The sequence below is a fragment of the Eleutherodactylus coqui genome, chromosome 5, assembly GCF_035609145.1.
Source record: "Eleutherodactylus coqui strain aEleCoq1 chromosome 5, aEleCoq1.hap1, whole genome shotgun sequence".
Taxonomy (NCBI): domain Eukaryota; kingdom Metazoa; phylum Chordata; class Amphibia; order Anura; family Eleutherodactylidae; genus Eleutherodactylus; species Eleutherodactylus coqui.
Window position 1 is genome coordinate 13,094,248 of NC_089841.1, and position 23,768 is coordinate 13,118,015.

At 46.1% G+C, this 23,768-nt stretch overlaps 1 protein-coding gene across 1 annotated transcript in view; it reads right to left on the reverse strand.

The window, feature by feature from the left end:
• LOC136628696 (zinc finger protein 585A-like) overlaps nt 1–23,768 on the reverse strand; it is a 119,008-nt gene that overhangs the window by 74,772 nt on the left and 20,468 nt on the right. The window lies entirely within an intron of this gene.

Genomic DNA, 23,768 nt, shown 5'->3' on the forward strand with positions numbered 1-23,768 from the left:
CTGTGTCCAGTGGACTCCCCTTTGCAGATTCCCTGGGGAAGTCCACCAGCGTAGGGATACCTTTACTGAGTTCCTTATCTGCATTCTTCTCTCTAGCGAGGTTTGCTTGCCGTCCCATGCTGCGAGAACTGCAGCTTGCAGAGATCTGGTGTGCCCCTGAGCCCATGCCACCCCCAGGATGCACGATGTTAGGCTTCCCAGGAGGAACATAGCCTCCCGGATTGAGCATGACCGTCTTTGAAGGAAGGATTCTACCCTCTGTCGGATCTTGTGCGCTTTTGACTCTGGGAGAAAGGAGCATTGAGCTTCTGAATCTAGTGTTATGCCTAGAAACACCTTCTCTGTGCTGGGGTCTAGGCTGGACTTCTCCCAATTTATTAACCATCCTAGAAATTGTAGTAGGTTGAGTACCGTCGCCAGGTTTTCTGTCAGGAGTTCTCTGGACTCGGCTATAATTAAAATGTCATCCAGGTAGGGGACTATGAGGATGGACCTCTGCCTTAGGTAGGCTGCGACCTCCGCCATGATTTTCGTGAAAATGCGGGGTGCAGAGGAGATTCCGAAGGGCAGGCATCTGAATTGGAGATGTCTTGTCCTCTTGCCCATCTCTATCGCGAATCTTAGGTATTTTTGTGAGTCCTTGCCTGGTTTTTCTATTAGGAAGAGTCTGGAGTAATGCCCCCAGGTCTCTTCCCTCTGTGGCACAAGGGACACTGCTTTTAGCTGTTGTAGGTCCCGAACCGCCTGCTGGAGCGGGTGCAGCTGTTGCGCTGGGCCTCTGGTAGTGACATATCTTCTCCTGGGGAGGGATACTAGTTCGATTCTGTATCCCTGCTGCAGGATCTGCGGGATCCATGGGCTCCTGCACACTGAGGCCGACCGATCCGCGAAGCCCTGCAGCCTCGCCCCCACTGGGATGGCGTCAGGGCTTCTGCTTGGCTGGATCCCCCTGGTGCGGGTTAAAGAGGAAATTCCTCCCTCTGCCTCCCTTGGGGTAGCTCCAGCGGCCTATCTTGCCTCTGTATGGTTCCTGCTGCTGGGCTGGGGCCCGGAAGAAGGTCTTCCCTTTATATTGTTTCTCTTCCGGGAATGCTTTCCTTTTGTCTGATGCCTTTTCTAGGATCTTGTCCAGATCCGGACCGAAGAGGAACTGGCCATGAAAAGGGAGCGAACATAATTTGCTTTTTGAAGCCAGGTCGCCTGACCATGACTTCAGCCACAGAACTCTTCTGGCAGAGTTGGTTAGGGCCGTTGTTTTTGCCGAGAGTTTCACTGACTCCGCTGCTGTGTCTGCCAAAAAATTAGTGGCCATTTTCAGTATGGGGAGGGAATCTATAATTTGCTCCCTCGGTGTTTTATTTGAGATATGCAGCTCCAGCTGCTCTAGCCATACCCCCAGGGTTCTAGCGACACACGTGGCTGCGACCCCTGGTCTGAGTGTACTGGCGGCTGCCTCCCAGGATCTTCTTAATAGGCCCCCTGCCTTCCGATCCATTGGGTCTTTCAGTTGTGTGGCGTCTTCAAAGGGCAAGGTTACGTAAATAGAATAACTGGCAGCAATCCAAGATGTAGAAAAATGCAAAATTGTTTATTTACCCCATAACAAAAAGAAGCGACGTTTCGGTCAAGTAGACCTTCCTCAAGCTCATACAAAGATATGTAAGTGCACACTATATAAAGACAAATGTGACATACACAAACCAATAAAATCAACCTACACACAGATGTACCTCATCCATCGCTGATCGCCCCGTCATCCACATCCTGGCCGTTGTCCGGCGCACAATGTATGACATCATATCCCAGTCGACCAGATTCCTCTGGGCCCGGTCACGTGGTTTCAACAGAGCGATCTCCAATGCGCATGCGCGGGATGTCCGTCACTTCAGGAGCCAGTATCGGGCTCTATTCCTGTGCACAGACACCCAGCGTGCTATCAGCGCAAGTGCGATGTGCAAAAGGCATGTGCACAGCTCGGCCGGTATTAACAAGATGACATCCCGCTGCATTCACATGGAACAGCGGTCACTATATTTGCATCATCAATAATCGCCCATTTAATTTGTGCAGGAAACATTCTCTCTTTTATAATCAAATTGTATGCATTTTGTAAACCTCTATCTCATCCAATATATCTATATATAGAAGATGATAGTTATATATCACAGATATGAACAAAAACCGATCAGGTGGATCTAATATGTTGTCATATGTATAATGACCACAACCACGTCTGAAGAATAGGGGTTGGATGGAGTTATAATGGACAAAGAGTAAAGGTTCAAAGGGCAAGGTTGTCTTTTTCGCCACCTTAGCCACTGGGACGTCCACTCTGGGTATTTCTTCCCAGCTCGAGCATACCCCCTCCTCAAACGGGTAGCGTCTCTTAACTCCCTTAGAGGAGAAGGATCCCGTGTCGGGTTTTTTCCACTCTTTATATATCAATTTGGATATATTGTTGTGGACTGGGAAGGTATGTTTTCGCCTCTCCCCCAATCCCCCAAAGACCTTGTCTTGTATGGTGCGGGGTTCCTTGGGTTCTTCCATCTTTAATGTCGCTCTAACGGATTTAATAAGCTCCGTTAGATCTTCTCTATGGAAGAGGTATTTTTTATAGTCCTCTTCTTCTGAGGACTCCTCGAGCACCAGCTCTTCTGGTTCTGATTCTGAACTCTCTTCAGAGTCTGAGTGCTCCTCTGGGCTATATGCCTTCCTCCGGCGTTTCGCCCCTGATGCCGTTGGTGGCGTTTTTGGAGTCGTCAGGGCTGACCGTACTTCCTCTCGGACAAGCTTCCTGATGGCCTCGAGGAATCCCCCTGATTCCCCCTTGACTAACTTGGCTACGCATGTTTTGCATAAAGACCTCACATGCTAAGCCGGCAGTCTTGCGCCGCATTCTGCGCATTTTTTCATCTTGGATCTGGGAGGGGCATCCTTTTTATCCCCCTGGCAGATAAACGAGAAATTTTTTTGCGTATAAGGATGCAACATTCACACATAACACACCGAATATGCATACCTTGTTTTGCCCCACTGGCTACTTACGGTTGCTGCGGCTGAACATTCCGCAACCTCTGGTGCTGGAGCACTCATGTCTTAACGCTGGTGCTGCAGACACTCTTGGGGCAAAAAGCCATATACTCACAGAGTGGCTTTTAGTTGTTCTGCGCTCTCTTCTCTCAGGTTCCTTTTGATTTTTTTAATTTGGCGCCTTTAATTTTTAGCACCACCCCCTCCGTGCTCCGGCCGAGCCGCCGCGATGACGTCATCGCGCTCGTCACATGCCGCGGTGCCCCGCCCCCCTCCGTGCTTGTTAAGGGGAAGCCGGAAGCGCCGCGCTCGGTCCTAAGCCGGCCGAGGAGAGCTGGGACCCGCTTTGAACCCCCCATGGGCCGCCGCGGGAGGAACCTGGCCCGGGGGAACCACCCCATGTGGCGTCCCGGGAGTCGTTCTACAGGAAGGGAGGGCAGGCTGGACCACTGCCCTCCGATCCGCCGGTAAGGACTTCAGGCTGGCGTCTCCACCAGCCCCTCTCGGTGATCCTGCCTCCTGGCAGGACAGGAAAACACTGAGGAAGGGGGGACGGGGGGAGGGGGAGGTTTTAACCTCTCGGTGTGTTCCTGTCCTATCAGGAGGAAGGCGATCTCAGGTGGTGCTGTCGTGGAGACGACCTGGGAAACAGAAATACGCAATTCAATGCACAGTTAAAACGCTGCAAATTGTATGCAGCATATTACAAAGGGTTGCGTGAACCTGGCCTTAATACATAAATTAGATATCAATGGAAACAGAAACTCAAGGAGGTTTTTTGCATGACATCAAAGGTGATCAGTCTGACCCCTTTTGTCACTCAACACACATGGAACCTGTAGTCAAGTTTCTGCCATACACATTGTAGTGGATCATGATGGATTTATGCAGTGAAGACATCCTAAAGCCGGTGACAGTGGGCATGGCAAATGGGGTTTCTTGAGTTGCATAAAGGATAACTGAAGAACTCCCTCAAGGGGAGCCTCTATTTAACCATGAGTGATATTGGGGGAGGAGTGAAACTAGATCCAAGGAAGCTACAAAGCACAAAAATTGTAGTATCAGGCAGTTTCCAACACAATCATGTCCTCTATATCTAGAATATTTTGTAGCTCTTCTGCCCAGTGGACTCCAGTTGGGAAATTGTCCAACTTTCAAAACCTGGGAATCCAACTTATATTTTAAACTTGTACTTATTTGTCAGTAAAAAACACAAAAAAATGGCTACTTCTCCCTGTGATCTCTGTCGTATTTAAGAATACACTTCCCATATTGTGAATAAGAAAATGGTCTCTTTCCTGTGCGAGCTCTCTGATGTGCAGTTAGAGCAGTGTTTCTCAAACTCCAGTCCTCATGACCCACAACAGGTTATGTTTTCAGGATTTCCTCGGTATTACATAGGTGAAATAATTATGGTCAGTGCCTCAGACATGGTCACAGATGTTCTTAGTATAGGATATCCTCAAAACATGACCTGTTGGGGGTCCATGAGGACTGGAGTTGGGAAAGGCTGAGTCAGAGCATACATGTTGTTAAAACACTTTAAGTACAAAAAATGGCTTCTCCCGTTTGTGAATTCTCTTATGTCTAGCAAGATGCCCTTTCTGAGTAAAACATTTTCCACTTTCTGAACATGAAAATAGCTTCTCCCCTGTGTGACTTTTCTGATGTGTAACATGACCCGATTTCTTAATAAAACGTTTCCCACATTCTGAACATGGAAATGCCCCTGTGTGATGATATTGATGTACAAGATGTGATTTCTGAGAAAAACATTGCCCACATTCTGAACATGCATACGGCTTCTCCCGTGTGAGCTCTGTGATGTTCTCCCCTTCCATGACTTTTCTTCTGCTTATCAGCCTTTAACTGTTCCTTGTAGGACATGATTTGCAGACAGCTCACCATCTTGTAACTCTTTTTTTAAATTTGAGTGCGCTGAACGGAACACAACATTCCAGATGAGGTCTAACTAAGGAAGAGTAGAGGGTAAAAATTACTTCATGTGATCTAGACTCTATGCTTCTTTTAATACATCCCAGAATTACGTTTGCCTTTTTTGCTGCTGCATCACATTGTTGGCTCATGTTCAGTCTATGATCTGATTAGTATACCCAAGTGTTTTTCACATATGCTGCTTAGCTCAATTCCTCTAATTCAGTATGTGCCTTTTTCCTTTTTCTTGTTCAGATGTAGGACTCTGCATTTCTCCTACTTAAATACCATTCTGTTAGTCAACAACCACTGTTTAAGATTGTCTAGATCTTTTCGAATCCTCTCTCTTCTCTAGTGTTAGCCATCTCTCCTAGCTTTATGTCCATTTTTTACTTTCAGTTTTAATCTTATATATCAGCTGCGGTCAGACCGGCTTCTGTTTCTACGAGCAGAGTTGTATCATCTGCATAACGGAGATTGTTGATGTTTCTGCCACCTTTTCTCACCCCGATTTCCAGTTTGGCTAGGTCCATTTTCCACATGATCACTTCCGCCTATAGGTCAAACAAGAAGGTTGAGAGAATGCAGCTCTGTCGGATGCCTTTGCCGATCAAAAAACAATCTGTGGCCCCATACTGTGTTCTCACAGTGGCTTCTTGATTGATGTGAAGTGATTTCATCAGCTTGACTAGATGTGCCAATAAGACCAGCTCTTGTACGGTATGCTACAGCTTGTCATGGTTAATATAATAAAAGGCCTTGATGCAGTCAATGAAGCACATGTAGATATTCTTTTGGTGATCTCTAGCTTTTTCCATGGTACATTGCAGGTTCTCAATATGGTCGCGGGGGCCGCGTCCTCGCCAGAATATTGCCTGTGCATCAAGGAGTGTTGCTTCAACTATTGATCTTAGTCTTTATTGTATAATTTTGAGAAGGATCTTGTTTTCATACAGAATGAGGGGGTCTTTCTTTGGTAGAGGGATGAAGACAGATCTTTTCCAGTCCTTTGGTCATTGTGTAGATGCCCATACTGCCTGGCACAGTGCTGTGATGGTATTCACTGGCACTGGCCGCAATAGCTCTACAGGTATGTTATCTATGCCTGACGCTTTATTTTTGGCTAGTTATTTCATTGCCATAACCACTTCTGATTCCATAATGGAGGGCTCCAAGTCCACAGGATCCACCTCACATAATGGTTCAGGTATGTGGTTGCAGGCATATAGTTCCTCTATGTATTCCCTCCACCTATCCTTGATATTCTGTTGGCAATTCAGTACCTTCCCATTTTTGCCTTTGATAGTGCCTTGACAGCTTTTCAGGCCATCTTGACCTGTGAGAATAGGCCTCGGATATGGCCTTTCAAGGGTTCTGCTTCGAGTTGTTTGCAGAGCTCATTCCAGTCCATTTCCTTGCTGCTCGCTAAAAATCGGCATTTAGTTGCCAAACTTCACCTTTGTTGCCAGCCGCCTTTGCTGCTCTTCTTTTATGGGCAATTCTAAGGGTTTGCTTCTTGTAGTTGAAGTGCTTACTGACTGTTTCCATAACTTTGGACTGTATATCATAGTTCCTTTGGATGCTTTTCTGATGTGTCAAGCAGTTTGAATCAGTTTGCTACCTCAATAAGTGTATGATTGGGGGATTTTAGAGGTGTCGAATTTTCTCAATGGAGCATCTTTCTTAAAGCTACAGAATTTAATCTTGATCTTAACTGAAAGGAGTTCATGATCAGTGCCGCAGTTGGTGCCAGGAAAGGTTTTTATTGCAATGATTGAACTTTGCCAATGATGATGACACAGGATGTAATCAATCTGATTTGGATAGAGGTCATTGGGAGATGCCCACGTGTACAGTTGGCATTTGGGTTGCATAAACCATGTGTTATCCTGAGCCGAATTTCTTGGCAGAACTGTACCAGGCGATCACCGGTTTCATTTTTTTCATCAAGCTTCCAGAATCTTCCTGTGATGGTTGCTTCTGACTGGCTGCTGACTTAGGAATTAAAGTCACCCAGATTGTAAATGATGTTCTTCTTTGGCACTTCGTTTACAGTTTTCTGGACATTGTCATAAAAATCTTTAATGGTTTCCTTTTCGACATCCATTGTTGGGGCATAGACCTGTAAGATTGAGATGTTCACTGGCTTACCACGTATCCGGATAGCAATGATATGGTCACTGATTGTTCTAAAACTTTCTACTGCCTTTGAGGTCCGCTTGGTTACTTTACTCACTAGGGTTTGTTATGGAATATAAACTGTTAAGTTTCAGAATGTAATAAGTGTATGTTTCTTATCTTGTATTGGACTATTGGCCCTTAAATAGAAGGCTAAAACCTATGCTTTCTAGTGCCGGTAACTAGGATTTTAAGATCGAAGGTCAACAGAAAAGTTAAATAATGCTAAGCTATGTTAACAGAGAAGACACACAGCTATTGCAGAAATAGTGTGTAATGCGATAACAATACTCTGACTGCAGTGATTTACATGTCTAAGATGAGCCTTAAGAGTTTTGAGACTATTTGGTAGATGTCACTAAGCCTTATGATCAATAAGCTTTGTCACCTACGTAACACTAATCTTTGTACCAAGTAACTTTTAAATATGCCCTCTTCTTTCTGTATAAGAGTTGGCAAGGTTGATAAAGTAGAACTCATTGAGTTCTCACTGGAGAAGGGTCTTGATATAACATGGAGTGATGTCATGCTATTGATAGATAATTGCTAGCACATCTTCTCATCACAGGCTTCGACATCTACCGATTTGGACCCTGGCAATGAGGTCATCAGATCAGTATTGGCCACTTCAAAAACATCTACCTAAACCTTTCCCTCAAAGACTCTTAGATCTGGAAAAGAGAATATTTAAATATTCGCTGTCAAGAGCCAGACAAGTGGTGGAAACCACTTTTTGCATTATTGACAATCGGTTCCATATTTTTCATACCACTCTAGATCTCCTTCCAAAAAAAAAAATATAACACAGATTAGGTAGTACTGGTAAGTTGTAGCTTACACAACTACTTAAGCCACCTGTAATGTTCGATAATGAAAATGTGGACAGGTATATAAAAAAAAGGGATTTATCCACCGTTAATTCCTTTTCTTAAAGTCATCATGACAGCATACACATGGAGGTTGCCTCTGAACTCCTGTAGGGACAGGAAGCAGAATAGTATAAAAGCTCCTTCCCCCACCTGATCACCAGTCTGTCCCAAATATCTACAGTGACTACGTCCTTCACCAGAAGGTGTTCCTTATTGTGCTCAAACACCTTCAAACAGAAAACAGACACGCTAATCTCACGTGGGAAGGTTGGAGGAACATACAGGCAGGAAGTGAAAGCCCATATGCTGTCATGATGACTTTAAGAAAGGGAACTACCAGTAGGATAAATTCCTATTCTACCCATGTCATCATGACAGCATACACATGGAGGAATACTAAATCAAAAGGAAGTGCTTAGGGCAGGACTACAGACTAACACTTTCCTTCCGAAGGCCGTATCTTGACCGGCCTCCAGATCTAGTCTATAATGTTTAACAAAAGTGTGATTGTTAGACTATGTGGCGGCTCTACAAATTTGATTGGCGGAAGTATGAGCTTTTTCTGCCACTGTGTCCCTAGTGAAGTAGGCTATTAGTTCTCCAGGGAAGGGGAACGTCCTGAGATTTGTAGGCCTCCTAAATAGCTTGTCTGACCCATCGGGCGATCATATCCTTAGAAGCAGCCTTTCCCCTTGGCCTGCATCTGAAATAGAATAAAGAGATTATCAGCATTTCCAAAGTAATGTGTTGCCTCTAGGTAAGCTACTACTGCCCTCCTGATGTCTAAATTGTGTAACTTCCATTCCTTCTCTTTCCAGGGGTCCTGGTAGAAGGAAGGAAGAATTATTGATTGCCCACTATAAAAGTCTGTTAGGACTTTAGGTTGAAAAAAAGGGATCTAGCTTAAATCCTATTTTGTCCGGATTGATCAACATATAGGGAGCCTTATGGGAGAGGACCTGTATCTCTCCCACTCGTCTAACTGATGTAATTACTACTAACAGGGCTACTTGATACATGAGAGTAGAAGTAGGCAAATCCACTATAGGCTCAAAGGGAGGCTTACAGAGTGATTCCAGAACTAGGGTTACATCCCAAGGAGGGGTAGTATTTCTGATAAAGGGGAGAAGCCTGCTAGCTCCCTTAAGAAATTTTCTGACCCACCTGTGTCCTGCCAGGGAATGTCAAAGAAAGCCCCAAGGCCGCAACCTGCACTTTTAGAGTATTTGGCCTTATCTAATCCTGCCTGTAAGAAGTTAAGGATTTTGGGGGTCTCTGGCTGAGGCAATTCCTGGGTATCCTGTCCCATGCACTCAGAAAATCTCCCTCAAACTTTTGAGTAGACTTTCCTAGTCGGGGGTTTAACCCTTTCCAATCCACTGTCTGACGGCTGAAAACATTCTGATTGAAGCCTGTGCAGCTCCGATGTCGAAAGACATCCAGCAGGGTATTCTTACTGTATATTGCTGGCTGCTCTGTTCTCGGGGGCCTCTCCAGCATGTCACATACCACAGTACTGGCTCTAGTTAGAGGATTGTGCCATTGTATAATGGCAGATAGAGAAAAACCCCAAGGAAACCCTGAATCCAAAATTGGATTGCAAGTGGTTAAGGCTTTCCCAGAGAGTGAATACGTCTTAGAAAGGCCTAGATCTAACAATTTTACCCGCATAGCATCCCGGCGGTTAGTTTGAACCTCTGAATCTCATTGGTAGGTGAATGGGATCCCTGACCGAAAAGAAGATTAGTAGTGGGAACCAGGGTCTCTTGGGCCAAAAGGGAAGCATTATTCACAGTAGCTCTGGACCTCCAGACCTTTTTTTTTTTTAAACATTTTTTAACCCCAAAGAGATTAAAAGCAGGGGAGAAAAGGTCACATACGTGTGAGAGGGCGTTCGTGTCTATGGTCTGAGCATCCTTGCCCCAGGAGAATAGGAGACATTTGGTGTTTCACCTGGAAGCGAATAAGTCTATTTGTGCAAATCCCCATTCAACAGTGAGCATTTTCAACCTTTGAGATTGCAGTGCCCAATCTCTGGGATCCACTTCCCTCTTGCTAAGGTAGTTTACCGTTTTTATGTGAAAAGCTGATAGTGACCGGGTTAGTTGTTCCGACCAGAGTAGTATCTCTGCTGCCACCTGTTGAAGATGAGGATTCATGGTGGCAAATAAGTGATACAGCAGTTAAGTTATCTGAAAAGATGTTGACATGTTTCCCTCTTATCTGCAAGTTGAATTAAACAACACAGGTTGCCAATACCACACGTAATTGCATGCGCTCATCCGGGTTCCGAACCCAGGACCTCTTGCACCCAAAGTGAGAATCACACCCCTAGACCAAGGAGCAGACACCTGTTGCGTAGGGATTTTCAGACTGCGGTTAATTCTTTGAATTCTTTGTGAGAAGTCCAAGTCCTCTCTATATACTTTCAGGTGGGCCCCCTCAGCCAGAGGAGCTAGCAACGGTCATAATGACTACTAAAGGATCTTGATTCCACTCTGTAGTCTGAGTAATATTATCTACAGACATCCACCAACGAAGGGAATCCATGACCTTAGGTGACTACTCGATTTAATGGAAAAATGGGTTCTGTCCCAGTTTTTTTAAGAATGAAGGATTGCAGTCCTCTACTATGAAATTAAGCCCAGGCACAATTACCAATGCAGGACTTTTATGGCCTCTCTAATGGATACCCATGGAACCCTGTAGAGGGCTACACAGGCTTCCAACACATGTTGCCTTTTGGAGGGGGCAGGGAGGAGCACTGGAGGTGGTAATACGGCATGACCCAGAGAACTTTTTTGCGCTTGGGTTCTCGTTGGATTCCTGTGTGTTAATAGGCCAGCCCAATTTTCGTAGCGGAGCAAGTATCAATTCAAAATGTGAATGCAGACTTGCCATAGATTCTGTAATAAGAAGAAAATCAACTAGATAAGGAATAATGATTATACCTAGTCTGCTTTAGAGAAAACCCGAGAGGCGGAGAAGATCCCAAAGGGCAAACAAACTGGAAGTGGTGGACTGAACCCTTTATATGGAATGCGAACCTCAGAGCTTCCCAAAAGTTAGGATAGATAGGGATTTGGTAATAGGCATCCTTTAAAACTATAGTGGACATGTCTATGTTAATCAAGGGGGCATTGCTTTAATGGCTATTTGAAAAAAACAAATTTATGGTGGTTTGATAAAAACCGTCTGGTTTCTGTCTCAAGAATAGTGGGGAATAAAACCCTTTCTGGTAGTCTTGTTCAGGAACAAGAATGCTGGCCCCTAGTACCAACAGAATCTGAATCCCTAAACATAAGGCCTGTTGATGGGAGGGTGACTGGTGGGAGATTTCCAAGAATCTCCTTGATGTTAACGAGAAGTCAACCCATAGCAGTCTGCTATTAGTCACAAAATCCACTCGTTAGATGTAATATTCTCTCATGAAAATAGGGCAGTCTCCAACATACTCGCTGAGTGGAAGAACTAGAGGGATCTTTGGATGGAATCTTCCCCTTCTTCCTTTAAGGCAAGACCATCTTTCAGCTTTCCCCTTCCCCTTGTAGCCTCTGGATGAGGGATGGGGTGTGTACAGTCTCTTGGGGCCACTGTAGTTCCTGGCTTTTATCAGCTGCCTTCTCCAACAGGCATTCTAAGCCCAGGCTAAATATGTGGTGGCTTAGTAATGGCAGGGCACAGAGTATGCCATCCCTATACCAGGCCTTAACCCATACGGCTCTTCTGATGATGTTGTGAGAACCACAGTACAGGTGCTGAAGTGAACTGATTCTATAGAGGCAACTGTTCGTAACCCTGTGGCCATTTGCAAAAGAGGAAGACAATTAGAGATTTCCTCCATTGTGGCTTTTTAGTCAGTTAGCGTAACGAGTTGATCCCGCCATATTGAAATGGATCTAGCCACAGACATGGCCGCAACTGCTGGTATTGCTTGGAGTTGTCTACACCTGTGTAGATTTTCAGGAGTAGTATTACTATTCTGCTGACCCTTTAATGGGGAAGTGTTCCCACTCAAGGCAACGCAAGTGGCAGTTGAGGAGTCCGGGGTGGTGGTCACAAAAGTGTGTGTCAAATCTAACTGGGGTCTCCTGAGCTCCAGTTGGTAGCTCTCACTGAGCCACCCACCTGTGGGCTGTTAGATTTAATTGTTAGGGTGGGTGTATCCCAAGCTTTTAGCATCACACTATCCACTTTATTACCCATGGGACCTCGTAAGTGGGAGACATCCTCATTAAGGTAAGGTGGACTTCCTAGACATTTTAGAGATGGATGTATCCACACTGGGGATATTTTCAAAGACTGCTATATGCCCGGTTTTTATGCCAGGGTATAAGACCTACAAACATCTCGTCCTTGTAGGGAACAAGGATGCTGTATTTCCTCCTCCATTTGCCCCTGAGGGGTTGTCTCAGAACTCTGACTTTGGAGTCACGAGTCTTGCCCTTCTAATAGATGTAGAGTGGACTGGCTGATGAAGGTTGGACATAGGGGTAAGACTTTTTTTTGTACATCCCTGTCCTGCGAGACATGGAGTATAGATATTTTAGTGTTCCAACAGGAGTCCAGAGAACAACCTCCATGGTGTATGCTGTCAGGACGACAAGGGAAAAAAAAGATCTTTCCAGCCCCTTCAGGTTTGCTGCACCTGTAATGATGTCATTTGCTGTCACAAACTAATTAAGGCATTGGTACATAGTGCCATGGCAGACTGGAATGATGACACCTCTACAATGCTTGTCCACGCATGGTTCCCTTAGATCACCTTAAGAACATGCCTATTTTGGCCATAGGCATGGAACAATTTTTTGGGTGATTTTTATCTCCCCTTTTCAAAAGCCATAATTTTTTTATTTTTCCATCGACATGGCGGACGCGGGTTTGTTTTTTTGCGTGACAGACTGGTTTTTATTGGTGTCATTTTGCTGGGTTCATTTAATGTACTGTAAAACTGTTGTTTTTTTGAAGAAAAAGAATTATTCATTACAGTTATGAAGATACCAAAATTATATGTATATTTTTAGGTTTTACCACTTTTGCATAATATAAGCCCGGTTTTTGGAAATAATTTTTTTTGTGCATTGCCGCATTCCAAGTGCTATAACTTTTTTACTTTTTCATGACAAGCTTTGGTTTTCTTGGTACCATATTGGGGCATTTACAGCTTTTTTTTAAAAAATCACTTAAACGCATTTTTGGGAGGCAAAATTAGGAAAAGATACGGATTACTTACCGGTAGTCCCTTTTCCAGGAGTCATCACGACGGCCCAATTACAATGGAGGTTGCCCTCTGACCTCGGTAGGGACAGGAAGAGTTTAAAAGCACCTCCCTTCCACCATGCTTCAGTGGCTTTCAAATTATTACGGTGGACAATGTTTACTGAACCAAAAATTTACCTTTATTCAGTCATATTTACATTGAAAAGAACATTAATTATTCTAGAAGGGAGGGGAGGGAACTATGGGCCGTCATGATAACTCCTGTAAAAGGGACTACCGGTAAGTAATCCTTATCTTTCCAGGTCGTCATCCTGACGGCCCCATTACAATGAAGTAATACCAAATTATACATGGCTTTTAGGGTGGGACTACTGCCTGGAGGACTTTCCGTCTGTAGCCCAGGTCTTTGTCTGACTGGACGTTAACCCTGTAGTGCCTGATAAAAGGTATGTATACTAGACCAGGTGGCTGCTTTGCAAATTTGCTCGGCAGACGCCTGGCCTTTTTCAGCCCAAGAGGAGGAGAGAGAGCATGTGGAGTGGGCTCTAATTTTCCCTGGGGGAATCGAGGCCCCTGGCTTTGTATGCCTCCTGGATGGCAGTCTTGATCCACCTTGCTATGGTGCCCTTAGATGCAGTCTTTCCTTTGACCGGCCCCTGAAATTGGGCAAAGAGGTTGTTATTTTTTCGGAAAGAGCGGGTAGCCTCTAAATACGCTAGAACGGCCCTTCTGACATCTAGGCTGTGAAATTCTCGTTCATCATTATGGGGGTTTTGGCAGAAGGAGGGCAGAGTAATTGTCTGCTCCCTATGAAACTTTGACACCACCTTCGGTAGGAAGGCTGAGTCTAACTTAAATGTAATTCTGTCGTCCTGTACTAGCATATGTGGTTTGACACAGCATAAGGCTTGTAGTTCCCCTACTCTCCGAGCCGAAGTTATGGCGACTAAAAGAGCAACTTTTAGTGTGAGTAATCTTAGGGGGAGTTGGGAGAGGGGTTCAAAGGGGGGTTGGCAAAAACTATTTAGGACTAAGTTTAGGTCGCAGGTAGGGAAAGTTTCCCTAATAAAAGACCGAAGCCTGTCTGCCCCTTTGAGGAATCTATGAACCCAGCGGTGTTCCGCCAAAGGAAAGTCTAGGTAAGACCCCAGTGTTGCTGTCTGAACCTTAAGGGTTCTTGGGCTAAGGCCTTTCTCTAGACCTGCCTGCAAAAATTCCAGGATTGCGGTTATGTCGATCTCTGGAATTTTGCCTAGATCTAGTTTGCAGAAGTCTGCGAACTTCCTCCATATCCTGTCGTAGATGGCTGTAGCTATAGGTTTACGGCTTTTTGCCAAGGTGGTAATTACTTTGTGGGAAAGTCCCTTCCCTCGAAGTATCACACTTTCAGCATCCATGCTGCTAGTTTCAGTTTTCCGACCCCTGGGTATGTTAGCGGGCCCTGGAGAAGGAGATCTTCCATTGCCGGTAGTAGAAGTGGACCCCGGATCGTTAAAGCTTTTAGTAGGGGATACCAGGGTCTTTTGTCCCACATGGGGGCGACTAAGATGACTGACACCCGGCTGGCCTGGATTTTTCTGAGGGTGTGCAGGCGGAGGCGAAGTCCATGTCCCAGCTTTGAGACAGGGCATTTACTCCGCACGGGTTGTCTCTTGGGTTGAGCGAGTAAAAGTCCCGGCACTTTGTATTTCCCCTCGTGGCGAACAGATCCATCTGCGGTTCTCCCCACTGGCAGGTTAGTTGGTCGAAGACTCGCTGGTTCAGGCCCCATTCTCCTGGAAGGACGCTCTGTCTGCTCAGGAAGTTGGCAACGACGTTTGTGGACCCTTTTAGATGAATCGCTGAAAGGCACAGCATGGTCGATTCTGCCCAGCGGAGTATCTTTGCCGTCAGTTGTTGGAGTCGCGTTCTCCCCTGGTGACGAACAAACGACAGGGCTGTCATATTATCGGTCAAGATTTTAACATGCCTTCCTCTTAAATGGGGTTCTGCTGCACAAAGGGTCTCCCAGATTGCTCTTAATTCTCTATAATTGGATGAGCGCATTGCTACTTGGGAGTCCCAGGTTCCCTGTAGGTTTAGGTCGGCTACTTGCGCTCCCCATCCTGTTTTTCTGGCATCTGTTGTGATAGATATGGCGGGTTCCCGTGACCAGGAGGTACCTTTACTTAGGTTCCTCTGCGAGGTCCACCAGCGTAGGGATTCTTTAAGTTGGACGGTCAGGCTCACCTTCTTATCCAGGGAGGTCTGCTGTTTGTCCCACCTGGTAAGGATGAACCCTTGTAGTTGCCGAGTATGGGCTTGTGCCCATGAAGTTATCTGTATGCAGGCTGTCAGAATACCGAGCACTTTCATTGTTTCTCTGATAGATACCGTAGTAGCCTGGCACAGAGAGGTTACTGCTTGAATAAGGTCTTCCTTCCTGGATGGTGGAAGCCGAGATTCCTGGATGTGGGAGTCTAGTAGTACGCTCAGGTATACCTTCCATGTACCTGGGGTAAAGTCGGACTTCTGTTCGTTAGCCATCCACCCTAAATCATTCAGGGTAGACAGGACTATGGACAGGTCTGCACGTATGGCCTCTGTTGTTCTTGACACCAACAAAAAGTCATCCAGATATGGAAAAATAAGGATCTGGTTTCACCTGAAATAGGCTACCATCTCTATTACAATTTTTGTGAAAACCCGAGGAGCGGTCGAGATCCCAAAGGGTAGGGCCGTAAACTGATAGTGATGGATTTGGTCACCCTCCCACAGGGCAAATTCCAAGTATTTGTGGTGGACTGCGGCTATCGGGACATGATAGTATGCGTCTTGGAGATCTATAGTGCAAATTACGCTATCTATTAGTGATACGATAGACCTCACGGTTTCCACCTTAATTTTTTTTATAGGAAATAAACTTATTTAGGGCCTTGAGATTAAAGATAGTTCTGATAGAGCCGTTCGGTTAGAGCCGTTCGGTTTTTTAATCAGAAAAAGGGGAGGGGGGGGGGGGAATAGAATCCCTCACCCCTTTTGTGATCGGGAACCTGCGCAATGACCCCTAAGTCCTTAAGTTCTTGGATGCCTTTTATGGAGGTTCCCTTGTTCTTGTAGGGACCCGGGGTAGGTTAGGAGGAATCTTCTAGGAGGTAGAGAGTGGACTTCAATTCGGTACCCCGCTTCAATTATCTGAAGTACCCAGGGGTTAGACGTTATTCCCTGCCACTGGCTCAGATAGCTTGCTAATCTACCCCCTGTTGGCTCAGAAGAGGGTTGAGATTCCTTACCCCAACCTCCCTTGGGGTACAACCATCTTCCCTTTTCCTTTGATTTCAGGAGGTGGCTGCAGCGTCCTCCTTGGAAAAGATGGTTTTCTGTAAGGTTTTCTGTAAGGCTTTCTGTTGGGAAGGGTCTTGCTCTTGTCTCCGACTTTTTCCAGAATTTTGTCCAAGACGGGTCCAAACATGTAATCCCCTTAGAACGGAATGGCGCAGAGTTTGTTTTTGGAGGTTACATCCGCTGCCCGTGTTTTTAGCCATAATGCCCTTCTCGCGGTATTGCTGAGGATTCCGTTTTTTGCGCCGTATCCAACGGTCTCCGCTGATGTGTCGGCTAGAAAAGCGGTGGGCATTTTTAGGAGGGGGGAGACAACTTGCTAATTCCTCCCTAGGGGCCTGATCTTTAATGGATGTTTCCAGCCTGTTTAGCCATAGGACCTTGGACCTGGATACAGATGTTGATGCTATGCTGGCCTGGACGAGACGTCCTCAAAGGGCAGGAGGGATTTTTTGGCCACCATCGCAATTTGTATATTGACTCTTGGGGTCTCTCTGTATAGGCGGACGTCCTGGGGAGCAAACGCGAGCCGGTTCCGGATTTCCCTTGAGACCGATAGCCTCTTCTCAGGTTCCTGCCACTCATCCGCAATCACCTGTTGCAGGGTCTGGTTGACCGGGAACATGGTCTTTCGTCTTCACCGGAGGCCCCCAAACATCTCGTCCTGGATGGGTGATCCTCTTCTATTTGCATTGTTTCCCTCACCGCCTTGATGAGGTGCCCAATGTCGTCCGAGGAGATATAGTATTTTTTCTCGTCCTCGATTAATGCTGGCGGATCCTCTAGTTCTCCCTCTGACAGGCGTTCCAGGGATTCGCCGGAAATTGAGCTCGCCGATTCTGTTTGTCTTGGTCTTTTAGGGACCCGTGACGCACCTGGCTGAGCATGGGGGAGGGATGCCAGGGAGGCCTGTAATTCCTCTCTAATCATACAGCGGATGTCTATTTTAAATGCCGCTCTTTCCTCCGCTAGTATCTACCCTGTGCATTCCTCGCATAGGGGGTTTTATTATGATTTTCCTCGAGCCTTTTACTGCAGAGGACACATTTTTTGGGACTTTTTTCTGGGGTCCGCCTTAGTCTTCGGACCTTCTTTATCCATCTAACCCATACGCAAGAAATGGGGGAGAGGGGAGAAAAAAAAAAAAAGGGGGAACATATATGCATCCAATTCGGCATAAGTGGCAATTTGCATGTTCCATTTTTTGGTATATAGCCTACTCACGGTTTGTAGGGTCTCTGTTTCTCCCCCTCGTACTGAGCGGTCACAGGTAGACATGCTTTTAGCACTTCTGGCAGTCAGCAGGATGACTTCTATAGAGCAGAGCCTACTTCTTATGGGGAGATTTTCAAATTTGGCCCTACGGCGAGCGCGTGACGTCACCATGCCGGATGACATCACCGCTATGCGTTCTGAGGATTTCGTAAGCACATGGCCTGGAGATGCGGACCGCGCGAGGAAGACCAGCGCTGCTGCAGCGACTGACGGCTTCCTGGCGGTGCAAGTCGGGGATGCAGGGACTGCGGCGGTATGCGGCCCCGACCTCTACCCTCTAGGGGATCGCACAGCGTGCGGTAAGTCTTGTTCCTGGAGTCCTTGCTTCATCTGGCCACCGTAGGGACAGGAAGACACTGAAGCATGGTGGAAAGGGAGGTGCTTTTAAACTCTTCTTGTCCCTACCGAGGTCAGAGGGCAACCTCCATTGTAATGGGGCCGTCAGGATGACGACCTGGAAATAAGCATTTTGGGCTCAATTTTCTTTTCAGTTTGTCATACAAAAAGAGCATCCAATTTATTGTATTGGTCATTATGGATACAAAGATACCAAATGTGTGTGTGTGGTTATATAAAGAGAAGAAAGTGGGCAAAATGTATTATATATACATATATAGACACACAGTTTTTTGTTTTGTGTCTCTGTGGGGCACCCGAACCAGAAAAGTTTTGATAGTACTTCTGTACTGCAATGCATTATCACTTATAAGGGCGATCACAGGCCATGCTCATCGGTAACCCATTGGCCCTCCAGGATTACATAGCAGAGGGCCGATGAAGTCACAGACGGAGCGTGCTCTGTGAACCCTTTACATGCCCAATCTACATTGATCGTTTCACATGCGGGGTTAACAGTGGGAGACCGGCTATCAGTCACAGTCCGCTCCTGCTGTGGGATGGCGCGGATTCAGATGCTGAGCCCGCACCATCCACACGATGTAAGTTCACGTCCTGTTGCATTAAGTGCACCCCAGCCAGAACAAAACTTAAGTCTTCTGACATTAAGAGATTAAACTGTCCAATATTTGTGCTTTGCATGCCCAGAAATCCCCATAATAAACCAAATAAATGATACAAATGCAGTCAGTTTGTCATTTTTACTGAAAAAATTTTAAAAAACAGTTAACGGAATGCCTGGAGGCAGTGATTTCTAGTCCAGTGAAGGGGTCAGCAGTATTATGACTTGCTAGATGGGCCCTCAGAACATCCAAATCCTCAGAAGGAGTCAATGATCAGCCAAGTGATGTAGTTGCTGGGAGGGATTCTTGGCCCCATCAGCTGTAAGGACCCACTGCAGAAAAAGTAGAGCGACTGGAATGTCAAGGGCCCGGATCCTCCTCTACCAGGCGCCATAGCTCGGCCAGCTCTTGTTGGAGTTCTGCGAGCTGCCGCTGCATGATGCAAACCTTCAGTGTGCAGCACTGTATGGCCTCCAGAAGTAACGCCTTCCTGCCGGGGAGATGTTCTACCATCACTGGGGGAGAAACAATGACAAGGATCAGTAAGGCAGTGGTCCCATCGCCTCTTCTGTGTGTGCTAAACAGACACCTTGTTATGCTGCTAAAAGTAAAGAAATGTATGCGTTCACATTCCAGAGTCTGCAGATTTCCAAAAAACAAAAACTAACGTTTAGCGTCCACAAAAAACAAAAAACAGCGTGAGCTCGGCCTTCGGGCGAATTCACACCTGCTTTAAGGCTCAGTTCAAGCTTTCTGTCTCCCAGCTCTGTTTTTGGAACAGAGAAACAAAAATAAATTGATCAGTTTTTGCCCCAATGATTTCAAAATAGCGCAGTCTGTAGCGTTAATCCTCTGTCTAAAAAAAAAAAATTGACCTTTCCATTTGCTCTCCAATTTTTTTAAATTTTTTTTTAAAGACTTTGTTCCAATTTTGGAGCAAAGAATAGAAAATAAGATGAAACCCCTGAACTGAGCCCTTAGCAAAGGAGACACTGCATTTGGCACTTACCAGGCATAGAGCAGAGGGCAGTATCCTCCATGACCACCACATCAGGCTCCTCCACCAGCGACATTAGAGTCACAGACTCAGGGGAATAGACGGCCTCCGGCTCCAGGGAAAAAACCTCCTGTGGTTTTTGCGGCGAGTCAGCTGCAAGGAAAAAGCAGATCAGCAAGATAGGACCAGCGATGGAGAGCTAGGCGACAATTTGTTCTGCCGCGCTTACACCTACCGGGAGTTTGCTCCACAAATGCTTCTAGTGGAGGTGAACGATGTCGATACGGTCTCCCCTCAGCATGCAGTTGTGGCGGTTTTCCCTCTCTGCCTTCCGCTCTGTGTCTGCGGTGTTTGCCTGCTGCCAAAAAGCAGGAGAGAAGAGGAGGAGGGGGGGGGTCACAAAAATGCTGCAAATAGAACATAGATAACACCATGTACTATCCCCCCCACCCCCTTCCCGCCATACACACACTTTTCCAACAAATTAATACTGGCCAAGAACAACGGGAAGCTGCACCCCTACCCTGTGACCCTCCATCGCCAACTGAAAGAACATTACACTCTTGGAAACAAAAAAGCCTTTTGCCGTAATTTTGGCCCTCGAAGGAACAGGTGTGCAGGTCTAATATCTCAGAACAGTTTTCAGTAGAAGTGACCCCCCCCCCCATCGTTCTCTGCAAACATTTGCCAAAAATTACAATTGCTGAAGTTAAAAATTCCTTCTCTGCAATGTTGGAAGCTACTACAATATGCGCACGAGGCTCGCTGTTCCATACACGTCACAACATATTTTTCAATATCAATGGGAACTCTGTTGGCCACTGAACTGCGTTTGCGGAAATGAAATTCCCTTCTCTGGTTCTTGAAGCTATGTGTGAGCAGGGCGCGTCTCAACACATTTTAGTATAAAAGTGGGAAAACTTGACCCCCCCACCCCCACCCCGTTCACTGAACGAATATTGGCCAAAATTATGCTTGCGGAAAGACATATCCAATGGTTGGGTTCAAGGTCCAACACTAAAGATAAGAGCAACCGCACCCTCTTCCCACTTTACAGTAGACCATCGTCTTCCCATAAAAGCTCTGGAAGCCAACTGATCAACTATTTCTACAATCACAAAAGGCTGCACTGCTAATACCAAACCCCGCCATCACGTACCTCCTTGTTTGCGTCTGATTTCTTGGCGAATGGCTTGCAGTCTCTCAGGATCCTTCAGCTTTAAGTCGCTCCATTTCTTTTGGAGTTGGTCCTTGTTCCGGACCGTGCCAAACGTCTTCTCCATCGTCCGCATGACTTTTTTGATGATGGTTTTCTTCCTTGAATTCGGATGCTCGTAAGACCCGTGTCTCATATCATAGTCATGTTGGTCCATTAGCTGGACCAACAGCGTGGTCTCTTGGCGTCCGAGCGGTGAGGCTCTGTGTGTCATATCTGCTGACATGAATATATGCTAAGTGATGTGAAAACACCCAAAACAGCGAGCGAACTCTCTAGTGTATGCAACAGCGTGACGTCAGATGCACGGACAGCAGTGCGTGGTCCATAAAGCCGTAGATCGCACGGCCAGACCGTGTTACGTCAGATGCCATGCTCCATTACAGTGTCCCAGTTATTATGCACGCCATTTTGGTTTTCCCCAAATAAATCTAAACAAACATCTGTTCTTCCCAATTATTCTGCTGGATTTAGTTGTTGAACACATCGTGACATTCATATCATCTCCAATAGAAATCTGCTACTTACTGCACAAAAAATAAATACACCTTAAAGCCAGAAGTTTAGATTTCCTGTTCCAGATTGATACATGAACCTTTAAAGGGGTTGTCCTGCGCCGAAACGGGTTTTTTTTTTATTCAATAGGCCCCCCATTCGGCGCGAGACAAACCCAATGCATGGGTTAAAAAAAAACAAAAAACGTTTAGTACTTACCCGAATCCCCGCGCTGCGGCGACTTCTTCCTTACCTTAGCAAGATGGCTGCCGGGATCTTCACCCACGATGCACCGCGGGTCTTCTCCCATGGTGCACCGTGGGCTCTGTGCGGTCCATTGCCGATTCCAGCCTCCTGATTGGCTGGAATCGGCACACGTGACGGGGCGGAGCTACGAGAACCAGCTCTCCGGCACGAGCGGCCCCATTCACCAGGGAGAAGACCGGACTGCGCAAGCGCGTCTAATCGGGCGATTAGACGCTGAAATTAGACGGCACCATGGAGACGAGGACGCCAGCAACGGAACAGGTAAGTGAATAACTTCTGTATGGCTCATAATTAATGCACGATGTACATTACAAAGTGCATTATTATGGCCATACAGAAGTGTATACCCCCACTTGCTTTCGCGGGACAACCCCTTTAAGTCCATGTATAGTCTACAGTATATGGCATCCATTGACCTTGCAAGTCCATGTATGGAGGGAATCAAGTCCCCTGGTGCAATCACCGAGTCATGACCGGCTCCTAGGGGAGTCACATTGTGACTTTCTTTGCAGATCGCTTTTGCGGGGTGGTTTGCCATTGCCTTCCCCACTCATCTTTACCCCCCAGCAAGCTGGGTACTTATTTTACAGAACTCGGAAGGATGGAAGGCTGAGTCAACCTTGAAGCGGCTACCTGAACCATGCGGACATTTATATTCTACTGTATATGGTATCCATTGACCTTGCTGGTCCATGTATAGTCTACAGTATATAGTTGTTTTTTCTTTTGCATAGAGTGCACCGTGCAGGTTAAATAGTGTGATAAAGGTTTTCTCTTGGTCATTACAAACGTAGCAATACAAGATTTGTGATTTTCTTCTTTACATCATAAGGCCTCCTTCTCCCGAACGGATTTCCGCCACGTAATACGCGACGGAAATCCGCTGCGTTGCCCGCAGCTATTAGGTTCAATAGACCCTAATAGCTCAGTGCTCACGATGCGGAATTCCGCACCGTGAAATCACCCGACCTCACCCACGGCATGCTCTATTTGCGGCGGGTGTACGCGCGGACGGCTTCCATTGCAGTCAATCGCTTCCCCGCCGTGTCATATGACGCTGTGGGCGTGTCATGTGACATGGCCGGCATGTCAGGACGCTGCGCTGCAGCCGGTGCAGCCGGGCTTAAGGTGAAATGTGAGGTTTTTTATTTGTTTTACTATTTTTGTTTTATACTTTAAACTTTTTCTCATTCTTCTGATACACACTGCTGCTGTAGCTGGCAGACCTGGAGGCCACATGCAAGCCTCCACGTGCCATAGCAACTCATCGGGACACGATCATGGGGGTCCGATTGGTTACAGAGGGAGCCCCACTCCCTCCGTCAGCCTTTTACATGCTACAGTCACATGCACCATGGCATGTAAAGGGTTTGTCAGTCATCACCTAAAGTGCATCTAGATGGAACAATTATCGTTGCAAAATTCATTCAAAACGACAGTGAACGATAATCGGCAAGTTTAAACGTGAGTCAACGACTGGACAAATGAGAAACGTACGCTTCTCGTTTGCCGTTCAGCTTCAGCTGACATAAAACTTATCGTCGGCTTCTTGTTACATTTAACCACTGATCGTTCATAGGAATATGAAACTGAACTAGAAGTGAACGAGACAGTCATGATTCTCAACGATGATCTGCCTGTCTAAACAGGCTGCACGAGCGCGAACGAACGAGCATTTAGATGATACTCAAAGGGTATTGCAGCCTTATCAGGCATGCATAATTATGCGATGCATCAGAGAAGAAAGCTATGAGAAACTCTCAAGTGATGTTTTCAAGCTCTTCTGTCTTATTGTTCCAATGCAAGAGGTTATATTATGTGGCATCCCCCACAAAGTAAACAATTCAAAGTTTACAACGTGTGATACTTATCCTTTGGTAAAACATTACGAAGGCCAACTATGACAAAGCTGCATGCTGTACATCCGAGACCCCATTAGTACAACTTCACCTACAATGTGTCTTCAGCACACATACTTTTTGTTATGCACATGACATTGCTGCATA